The 11,857-nt window shown below is 47.8% G+C and overlaps 1 pseudogene; it reads left to right on the forward strand.

The window, feature by feature from the left end:
• Positions 1–7,355: 7,355 nt before the first annotated feature.
• Positions 7,356–10,811, forward strand: LOC139575021 (homeodomain-interacting protein kinase 3 pseudogene; annotated as a pseudogene).
• Positions 10,812–11,857: the final 1,046 nt, after the last annotated feature.

Below are 11,857 nucleotides of genomic sequence, written 5' to 3' on the forward strand. Positions count from 1 at the left end.
TCATCGTTGTTGGTAATCAAGTCTACCACTGTTGTGTCGTCAGCAAACTTGATGATTGAGTTGGAGACGTGCGTGACCACGCTGTCATGAGTAAAGCAGGAGGCTGAGCGTGTTGAGGATCAGCCTGGCGGAGGTGTTGTTGCCTACCGTCACCACTTGGAGTCGGCCCATCAGGAAGTCCAGGACCCAGTTGGACACAGAGGGGTTGAGACCCAGGGCTCTGAGCTTAGCGATGAGCTTGGAGTGTACTATGGTGTTGAATGCTGAGCTGTAGTCGATGAACAGAATCCTTACATAGGTATTTCTCTTGTCCAGGTGGGATAGGGCAGTGTGCAGTGCAGAAGCGATTGTGTTGTCTGTGCATATGTTGAGGTGTGTTGTAATGGGTCTAAGGTGGCTGGTGAGGTGGAGGTGATATGTGAATTGTAATGGGTCTAAGGTGGCTGGTGAGGTGAAGGTGATATGTGAATTGTAATGGGTCTAAGGTGGCTGGTAAGGTGGAGGTCATATGGTCCTTAATGCGTACAGAAGCACCACACCCACCAGTGTCTACATAAGCCTGTAGGTTGAGTGTCTGACTGTTCTCTCCCGTTGAGGCAGATTGGACCAGTATCAGTGTGTCACCGCCCTGTATTGACCTGCCCTGCACTCAATTTGTTGGTCTCCCCTGTCTCTAAGTGAGGCACGCTGTACGCAGTTTGTTGCACATCAGCTTTTGTTTATCCATTAGCGTTTATTAGCCAGTAGTAGTACATTTTGGAAGGGACTTGCTGCTGTGTTTGTGCCACGTGACCACTCAATCACTCAAAATACGCCACGTCATTCTGCTGTGACTGTTGAATGTGACTGTCCATGCTGTTAGATAAAGCCTCTATGTTCTGGAGCACGGGACCTCATGATGCTTTATCTGTGCCCTTAAGGCTGTCTGTTTTAGCCGTCCTTCATTCACAAGACAAGCCCATAAAAGCCCATATGACCATAGTGTTTGAAGAGGCATAGGACACATGCTTGCCCAGACCCTTAGTGGTTCACTCCTAATTACTGAATAGACACAGAGTTTGAAAGTCTAGTAGTCTACTCAGAAATGTATTTTATATTCCAATGCAATTTAAAAAACCATTTATTTTTATTTCACCTTTATTTAACCAAGTAGGCTAGTTGAGAACAAGTTCTCATTTGCAACTGCGACCTGGCCAAGATAAAGCATAGCAGTTCGACACATACAACAAAACAGAGTTACACATGGAATAAACAAAACATACAGTCAATAATACAGTAGAAAAAAAGAAAACAAAAAGTCTATATACAGCATGTGCAAATGAGGTAAGATAAGGGAAGTAAGGCAATAAATAGGCCATGGTGGCGAAGTAATTACAATATAGCAATTAAACACTAGAATGGTAGAATGTGCAGAAGATGAATGTGCAAGTGGAGATACTGGGGTGCAAAGGATCAAGATAAATAAATAAATACAGTATGGGGATGTCTTTTTACTTAAGTACCTTACACCACTGTGATTAACTGTTACATTCTGTACTGATCTACCACAAGTCACATGGTGTAAACTGGAAGAAGGAATTTAAATGTTTTAATGTTATTTCACCTTTGTTTAACCAGGTAGGCTAGTTGAGAACAGGTTCTCATTTACAACTGCGACCTGGCCATGATAAAGCAAAGCAGTTCAACACATACAACACAGAGTTACACATGGAATAAACAAACACAATCAATAATACAGTAGAAAAATCTATATACAGCATGTGCAAATGAGGTAGGATAAGAGAGGTAAGGCAATAAATAGGCCACGGTGGCGAAGTAATTACAATACAGCAATTAAACACTGGAATGGTAGATGTGCAGAAGATGAATGTGCAAGTAGAGATACTGGGGTGCAAAGGAGCAAGATAAATGAATACAGTATGGGGATGAGGTAGTTGAATGGACTGTTTACAGATGGGCTATGTACAGGTGCAGTGATCTATGAGCTGCTCTGACAGCTGGTGCTTAAAGCTAGTGAGGGAGATATGAGTCTCCAGCTTCAGTGATTTTTGCAGTTCGTTCCAGTCATTGGCAGCAGAGAACTGGAAGGAGAGGCGGCCAAAGGAGGAATTGGCTTTGGGGGTGACCAGTGAGATATACCTGGTGGAGCGTGTGCTACGGGTGGGTGCTGCTATGGTGACCAGTGAGCAGAGATAAGGCGGGGCTTTACCTAGCAAAGACTTGTAGATGACCTGGAGCCAGTGGGTTTGGCGACGAGTATGAAGCGAGGGCCAGCCAACGAGGCCGTACAGGTCGCAGTGGTGGGTATTATATGCGGCTTTGGTGACAAAACGGATGGCGCTGTGATAGACTGCACAGCGCAGTCTATTTTATAATTGACATCGTCTGCAGCGTGAGTGAAGGATGCTTTGTTGTGAAATAGGAAGCCGATTCTAGATGTAATTTTGGATTGGAGATGCTTAATGTGAATCTGGAAGGAGAGTTTACAGTCTAACCAGCTACTTAAATTCTAATTTAAATTCAAAGAGGATAGATAAGACAACTTTGACTGATGGGCCTAAAAAACCCAACTGTGACTGATGGGCCTAAAAAACCCAACTGTGACTGATGGGCCTAAATAAGCTGCAAGTGGTTGTGTAACCATCAGTAACCTATTAGTCGTTCTTCAGGTGTTTTGTAGTTGAGGTAGTCACTGCTGGGGTGTCCAGGTGCTCCATTTCAGGGTACACCTAGGATGCTGAGTAGTGTAGGGTTACTGCACCTGTGTCTGTGTGTTGGGCATCCAGCCACTAAGCATCTGGTGTAGTGTCAGCGGTGAGACGGACAGCCTCTGAGTCTCTGCTGTCTTGCCAGGGAGGACAGCAGATGGATGGTCTACAGGCAGGATAGTCTATCTGAGCATGTGGTGCTGACCACGTTACACGTCATCTGTTTTAGATTTGGAGCACCAGAATGAAATCCTCCATGGGTTGACTGGGTTTTACAAAGGGCTTTGCCTTTATGATTATGTGCTGAACTTGAGTCCGAGCCAAACATGGTTCCGAGGTGAGAAACTCATTTTTGCGTTATGTTGAGTTAGATTCTAGGAACATAAGCAAAAGCAATGTCCAAAGTCTGATAGACATCATGATTTTAGGCCAGGGATATATTCTGGGAAGGTATGTGGGTGTCGTTCTCTAGTCACTCAGGGTTGAGATGCTGGACAGTTGTTGATGGACTGTCCCCTGAGAGCGTTTTCAGCTGAAATGTTCCTCCAGTCTTTTATGAGAGGAATTCTCTGAGACTCCTGCACTGTTTCTTTGCTTTGTCAGGCCCAGTATCTTATCTCCTTGATCCTGACAAGATGCTGAAAGCCCGAAGGCCTTTACTAATGAAACACATCTTTATGTTTTTTTTATTGCTTACAACATATAGAAAACGTAAATAAAGAAACACTTTATAAGATAGATCCAAATGTAGCCAACTTTTAGAGGAATTTGGTTGGTCTTGGGGTTCATTTCTTTTCTAAGTGAAATAACAGCCTCGTTCCTGTTTTCTCTGTTCTTCTGTTTGCTGCTGAAGGGTTCTTCCACGGCACATACATTGAGGAGCCAGGGGTGGGCTAGAGCCAGGGGTGGGCTATAGCCAGGGGTGCCTGGCACAGCTTGACCTGTAGAGTTGGAGAGCCAATTTAAGTTTTACTGTGTGGCAGAACTGTGTACTAAACATTCTCTTCCCCAACCAACAGGTCCACTGACATTTTGGTTGTGCTTCCAATATAACTAGTGTGTGGGAGAAGCTAGAGAGATGTGCTTTCTAAAGGGCTAGATCCCCAAATGAATCAAACCTCAAGGAAGCCCATGTGGAGAACATCCCCTAGGGTAGGCTTTCTTAAAGTCGGGGTGTCTTTGCACCCTGTTACTGCCTCAATCCCAACTAAGCCTACCTGCGCTCCTTAACATGGCGATGTGTTTTCCACAATTAGTTTAATTTGTTTTTCCACCAGTATGGGCTGTTATAGTTCTCGCGCCCAGCTCCTTTTCACATCTCGGGCAAAACAGTTTCTTCCTCTCCCCTCACTGGGGCATTTGGTCTGAGGACAGGTGTGTTGTCTTTATTTTTTTCGACCCCTCAATTTAATTCCCGCCTGGTTCAAAGGTCAACTATGTGCAATTACTTTGAGCTGAAGGCTGCTGAAAACCCCCAGCAGCTCTGAGTGATGTAACATGACGACGGGGGCGTATCGGGCTTCAGGAGGTAATAATATCCAGGGCCCTGCAGCTGACTCTCTGTAGGCTCTGCTAAATTAAAGAGCCTCCAGTCGTCATCAGTCGCCTTTTGTCCCAGAAGCCTTCGACCACTGTTAAAGAGGGGAAGGGTGTTTAAGAACGGGAGTATACACTGTCCACTTATAGCTCTGCTAGCTTATCAGTTTGATGTTTCACACAAAAAGCCCATTTAGAGAGAAAATGGTCGCTGCTTGATAGCATTATTGTGTCTCAAAGGCCTGGTTCTCGGTGCCCTGTCACCAAACGGCACCATAGGGCTTGATTGTGTAGAGCAGTCGGAGGAATAGGACAGGCCTTATCTGCCTGCTCAGAATAGGGGCTGGAGCGGTGGCTCACAGACCTACCGTTGTTATCAACACAGCCTGTGTGGTGCTTTCCGTTAAGCAGATTTTCTGGAGGAGGCTGGGTCCTCCGCAGTGGTTTGTGACAGCCCCGCATTTCCTGTGGTCGGACTTTACGCATGTTTTCGTCTCTTTTAAATGTCTGCCGGTTTCTTGAAGAAGGATTCTGGAAACTTTGTTGTCTGAGTAAGCGGAAGCCAGGGGATTTGAGCAGTTAGCCCGAGTGCAGCCAAGGATTGCTGTGTTTTTCCACCACATGGTCTCATTCAGACCGGGGAGACTGGAGGCTTCGCTGCTCATGTGAAACGGTCAGTACTTTGTCTAATCGGACGACACAGGCTACATCTTTTAGAGTGAAGACATCATTTAACCCAACTCTGTCAGCTGAGAGGGATTTTACCATTAGTCTAAATTAGGCCTAGTGATTGACAGTTCGGCCGAGCATTAAACTTTGGGATGTTTTTTGCTTTTATTCCTTTACTTTATGTGTTTTAATCTCAACAGATCCACTGTTCTGCCACAGTGGTTGACAGTTGTTTTGAGGAGCCCAGTTGTGTTTCCTATGTTCTGTGTTTTTCTGTAAGCAGAGCAGCTATTTGGCCTCTCGCTCCCTCTGTACCTCTCCCAGTCACTGGTGTTGGTCAGACAGACACTGGGATGGCCGCTGGGTTAATATTTGCACAGCGTGGGCCGCTAATCAGGCCAGTAAACTGGACACCACCCTTCCTGGAGCGCTATCTATCTTGCACCAGAGCTACTACCTCAGGCTCCACAGCAGTCCAGTCTCACCCTCCTCCTAGCATCTGTTTGTTTTCACTTTCATCCTTCGTTCAGGCAGTAATGGTCTGCCACTGTCAGCGACAGGGCGCAGGGAGTCAAATGTTCTTTAGAGAAATGGAGAGTTTTTTTCCTTCTCCTTTTCTTCCAGAAAGCACCGCCGACCTGTCTGCTCCTGCCCCGGGGGGCTAAATGAGGAGAGCAGCATAATTTCCTGTAAGCTAGCGCTCTCCTGCCTGAGATCGATGTGATGGCCTATGTAATACTCATGGGCCTGTGCAGTCACCTAACCCATGCAGGATATGACTAGCCTCTCCCTTCTTGGCAGAGCAGAGATCATGTATAGTATGGCGGTAGTTTGTCTATGCCTGGAGTTGAAGGAGGGGTAAAGGTTGGTTAACGTTTTAGATAACCTTATCTGTATCAGGGTTTGACTGTGTCAGTTGCTGAGGTCTAACGTCATTGGCTGGCTATACAGAACATTAGGAGAGTGGAGCGGCCAGTATTGATGTGTTGCTGATTACTGGGCGGTTTGGTTGTTTTCCATACTGTAGGAACAGCAGGACATGGTGCACACAATGATGAGTGTTCTCTGTGGTGACACAACACAACTGCTGTGAGCTCCATGGCCTTCTCTTAGGACCAAGCTGCTTTCTGCCAGTCATGACAAGCAACAACCACAGTTGGGGTGGTTTCCATGTGCGTTCATTTCAATTCAGGAATTTAATGGAGCGTTCCTTTGGGACATTTCCATAATGGAAAGGCCAAACAGGGAATATTTCAATTGGATTTGAAATGGCCTATTCAAAATGGAATTGCCTCTAGTTTTGTTTAATGACCTGTCTTAATTCTCTGACTGAAAGCCTTGTTGTGGTGCCAACTGATGTGACACCGTCATTCAAAACTAAACGCATCTGTTTGAGTTACTTGTTAGATTACGTAATCATTGATTGCACTGTTAGGAACTGGGTTAGTCTCAACTTGTAGGCCACCGGGACCAAAAGCCATTTCCTGTTCTCACCCTACCACTCTAGTTTGAGCTTGTTCTGAACACTATGTTGATGGAAAAGGGTTACTTGGTCTTATTCTGACCAACCGTACCCTAATCTGTGCCTCATCACATTAGTGCACATGTGTCAAACTCATTCAACAGTGGGCCTTACATTTTGGGGGTTTCCCTCCTTTCTACTTGATTGTGATGGATTAATGTCACTAATTAGTTATGAAACTCCGCTCACCTGTCTGTCTAGGTGTTAATTGAAAGGGAACACTAGGCCCTCCGTGGAATGAGTTTGACACCCCTGCATTAGTGACTGGAAGATAGCAGCACACTATTATTAACAATATTTTGTTAAGCTCTTATTTAGAAAATTCCCTCTCCGATTGGCCTGCTAGCAAGGCCAACCTCTCCGATTGGCCTGCTAGCAAGGCCAACCTCTCCGATTGGCCTGCTATAGCAAGGCCAACCTCTCCGATTGGCCTGCTATAGCAAGGCCAACCTCTCCGATTGGCCTGCTATAGCAAGGCCAACCTCTCCGATTGGCCTGCTATAGCAAGGCCAACCTCTCCGATTGGCCTGCTATAGCAAGGCCAACCTCTCCGATTGGCCTGCTATAGCAAGGCCAACCTCTCCGATTGGCCTGCTATAGCAAGGCCAACCTCTCCGATTGGCCTGCTATAGCAAGGCCAACCTCTCCGATTGGCCTGCTATAGCAAGGCCAACCTCTCCGGCTGGCCTGCTATAGCAAGGCCAACCTCTCCGGCTGGCCTGCTATAGCAAGGCCAACCTCTCCGGTTGGCCTGCTATAGCAAGGCCAACCTCTGAATAAAGCTAAAGCCTAAAAGGTGTGTGTAGAAAAGCTGAAACAACCAGCAGTCCAGAAGCTACCCAGTGTTGCCTGCCTAGTCAGTCTAGCGAGTCAGGAATTGGCAGGCTCCCCTTTCTGCGAGCACGTGATTGCAGCCTGTTGAATAGTGCGCACTTCTGAAGTTCCCTTTGGCTTTGCACTGCTGCTGCTGAGCACAACCCAGGCAGACTGTATACTGTAGCTCTCCGCCCGTCCTCCTAATAACTCCCATGGGAGGGAATCATCAGGGTGTGCCTGACTGAACTTCAGAGAGAGGACAACATCTCCTAACATGGAGGAGAATGAGAGTGAAGACAGGTAGGCAATGACTATGAAAGTTAGTGCTGATTCTTGGCTATTGAGCCTCATGTGCCTGCTATCGTTGAAAAGTTGGGGACTTGAGAGCGAGGTGTTTGTTCTTTCATTTGGCACCTGTAATTATAGCTCCTTCCACTAAATCTGGAAGGTGTAATTTGGGAACAATTATTTTCTTCTCATTTAGGAGAGGGGCTGTCTACTCGACAGTGTGCCCCTGTCTGTGACTCACCACCCACAGTCTTGTTATTTGTGAGGCAGTGTGTTGTCTTTTGGAAGCTGTAGCAGTCTAGCGACGAGGCATGCTCTGCATCTAAATCCGTCAAGGTGAATGCACCGTTGATTTACAGTCAAAGAGCCAACAGGGAAGAGCCACTTTGATGTCACTGGACGGGCTCCAGATGAAAGGAAGTAGGTCGTGGGCTCTCCGGCAGGGCACACGGACAGCTATTCTGATAAGGTCACTGTGCCAGGGTGCCCTGCTGCCCGCCACAGCTGCCACCTCTCTTTAGATCCCACAGAATTGTAATAAAAACGTATGGCGTTATCCTAGTCCCTCACTAGCCCAAGCCCAAAGACCTCATCCAATTTCCAAATGTTTTCCGTGGTATTCGCTGGGATGGCATTGCTTCTTGTTTTTCTTTTTTCTCTCAAAATGAGCGAGGGGGGTGAGGGAGGAGCATTCCTCTCTGAGTTGTGTAATGTGAGAGGAGCTGGCTGGCATGAAGACCTGATGCTAGGGCTCTGCCCCCCCCTCCCCACTACTCTCTGAGACTCTCTTCGAACACATCGGTTGCCTAGAGACCCACTGTGGGATACATGGTAACGGCAGGGAAAGGTCATCCAAACCTTTTTGAGAAGTTATTCATACCCTACGGTGGAGGTGGTAGGGGGGCTCCAGTGGATGAGGCCAGAATGGTGAGGGTGTTCTAGAACACTCTACCGGAGCGTATCTTCTTCCCTCTGCTAGGCGCTTGATTGGTCAGCTTGGTGTCTCTGGCTGTGGTGGGAGTGGTTTCTTTCTGCAGAGTTGTTTGGTGTGGGGTTGTAACGGGCTAAAGGTCAGCTGTGATGTCATCCCTTGAGTGATGCAAGTGTCATTAAGAGAGCAGTGTGGAAGCCTCTGGTTGTTCTTGCTGAACTCAGCAAATATAACAAGACAAAATCTTGCCAATGCACTTATCTCCATTCATGCTGTCTTAATGGAGGGGCTGTGTTGCTGAATTTTGTGTTGCTATTATGCAATTGCACATGCAAACATTCGGAGTGAGCAGGCTTTGGAAAAACTGTCCCCCTCCCAGTACTTTTCCATCGTTCTCTTGAGAAATGGCACCATGGTGTAAAGCCTTCCAGTATGAGCACAAATACAGCAGTGAAGCCGCTGACGCTTCTGTCTTGTGTTTATGAAGAAAATATTTAATCAGAAGGATAAAAACAGGAGAATATCTGCCCGTTATTAGGCTAGCCTGTATAGTGAAGAGTTCGTTACCACAGGTGTGTGTGTGTGTGTGTGTGCAGCTTGTTCAGAACTACTGGAAAGGTCACCTTTTCTTTTCACTATGCAAATCAATCAGCCAATCGGCAGCCTCCAGTCAATTGTTGACATGGTCTTTTTATATCACTATGCAGACTGGACTTTCTCATCCAACAGGATTACATGAAAATACACCTACATTTATTTAGGCCCAGTGTCATTTTATTTGAATTGACATCCCCTCATAGCCACTTACCTCGTTGACCTAACTGAAATCACATTATGTCATGTCCGTGGTGAAATTGATTACCATAGGACACTTTGACCTTTCACACTACTCTTTGCATTAACAATATAGTTAGAACCTTTACGGTTGTTGTTTAATATTTTAGATGATGTTGTGTGGGTGTGAGCATCAAAACGACGTTCACTAAGTAGGTTGATCAAGCTTTGATAATATGCTAATGTTGTCTTTCTCCTCTTTTGAATGTCTCTGTCCAGGTATGGCCTCACAAGTCTGGATCTACCCACCACACATTTATCAAATCCAGACTAGTGCCTTTTGCAGCGTGAAGAAAGTCAAAGTGGAGCCCAGCAGCTGTGTGTACCATGAGAGAGCCCAACCGCGGACTTCTCTGAACGGCAGAACCCTTGGCATAGCGCACCCGATCAGACTCGCTCCCTCCTTTGCAACCCGAGACTCTGCAGCGGGCGAGAGAACGTGTGGCGGTGGGCAGGAGTTCCCTGTACAGACGGTGGCCGTGCGTGGGGTACGGAGAAAGCAGAACGGAACAGGAGGAACAGGCCCGGCGGAGGCCCAGCGGCCCCAGGACACAGTGCCAGTCCCCAGGCAGGGCAAGGGGCAGGAGCAGACGGACAGAGACGGGGGAGGCAGCAGTAGTGGAGCGACAGGAGGAGGGGGAAGTGGGGAGGAAGGTAGAGGAGAAAGAGGTAGGAAGGAAGAGACAGAAGGTGACTGGGAAGAGGGCGATTGTGGAGGTTTGAACTTGGCCGACAGCGCTCAGCGATGTGGGCTGAAACGTAAGAGCGAGGAGCTTGATAACCGCGGGAGCACCATGCAGATAGTGGAGGACCTGTCCATGTTGCCAGCCATGATGCAAACGACCAATGGGGGGAATCCAGCTGGGTTGCCCGCGCCCACGGCTGTAGGGGGCGGAGGAGGACCCCCAACCAAACAGGGAGCGGCGGGCGGAGCAGGAGGGGGTGACGGGGACTACCAGCTGGTGCAGCACGAGGTCCTGTGCTCCATGAAGAACACGTACGAGGTGCTGGACTTCCTGGGCCGCGGCACCTTCGGACAGGTGGTAAAGTGCTGGAAGAGGGGTACTGGGGAGGTGGTGGCGGTGAAGATCCTGAAGAACCACCCGTCATACGCACGCCAGGGCCAGATCGAGGTGGGCATTCTAGCCCGACTGAGCGGGGAGAACGCGGATCAGCACAACCTGGTGCGGGCCTTCGAGTGCTTCCAGCACCGCAGCCACACCTGCCTGGTGTTTGAGATGCTGGAGCAGAACCTCTATGACTTCCTCAAGCAGAACAAGTTCAGCCCGCTGCCGCTGAAGGTGATCCGGCCCGTGCTGCAGCAGGTGGCCACGGCCCTGAAGAAGTTGAAGACCATGGGTCTGATCCACGCGGACCTAAAGCCGGAGAACATTATGCTGGTGGACCCTGTCAGGCAGCCCTACAGGGTGAAGGTGATAGACTTTGGCTCAGCCAGCCACGTGTCCAAGGCTGTGTGCTCCACATACCTCCAGTCCCGGTACTACAGGTCAGTGTCCACGGAGGTTGGGGATGGAGGGTTACACATTCAATGCTGGGTTGTTTGTGTACAATACAGGCTGTCTATAATAAGTCAGTGAGTCAGCGCAGGAGAGGCCAGGATTATCAAATTCTGACAGTAAATCCTTAAAGTTCAAGAGTAATGACATATATCCTCCCTAATATGCTGGAGCTTCTGGTAGGGAGCTGAGATCATCTTGAAATCTAATTCTCTGGTGTCCACATATAGGCTACCATGAGGTAGGGCTGCACAATGAATCGATTTTATATCGAAATCGCAATACGGACATGTTCAATATCCGTATCACATGCAATATTTTGAAATGCCACTCAGCCGTGTGTAACATCCGTTTTTAAAGTTTACTCCTGTTTTTCTCCTGCGGCTGCTTTCCACACACACCAAGGCTCGCCCTGTCACTCAAGGATCGCAGTTCCTCCTCTTACATCCACTAAGTTTGTACTCTGTTCTGTTAGGTCAAATGCAGTCAACCGATTGTTCCAAACAAGAACGATGCTGCGGTCCACTTTATTTTTTAAAATAAATAATGATTTTTCTATGATTCTAACAGTATATCACAAGCCAAATCACAATCGCAATAATACAATTATTTTTGTTGTTTTGCCCATATCGTGCAGCCCTACCATGACAAAAAAACGCCCTTCTGAGGTCAGGCAAGGATGTCTTCTCTATTGCCTAACATCCTGCGCGTTCAGCCGCATACCACGACCTGTGAAAAAATGTGACCCCACAGCATTACTGGCAGGGGGTAGCCCGCTCACGTCCCCTCAGCCTGGGAAAGGAAACAGTGTTCTGAAAACAGACTGCAACACAATGAGGCGGGAAAAAATCAACTGTCTGTATGAGTTTGTTAACATCTCACACATTGTTATCAGTCCTGGTGAGGCTGGGTTAGGCGTGGAGGCTGGGTTAGGCTGGAGGCTGGGTTAGGCTGGAGGCTGGGTTAGGCTGGAGGCTGGGTTAGGCTGGAGGCTGGGTTAGGCTGGAGGCTGGGTTAGGCTGGAGGCTGGGTTAGG

Source organism: Salvelinus alpinus, chromosome 5, assembly GCF_045679555.1.
Source record: "Salvelinus alpinus chromosome 5, SLU_Salpinus.1, whole genome shotgun sequence".
Classification (NCBI taxonomy): Eukaryota; Metazoa; Chordata; class Actinopteri; order Salmoniformes; family Salmonidae; genus Salvelinus; species Salvelinus alpinus.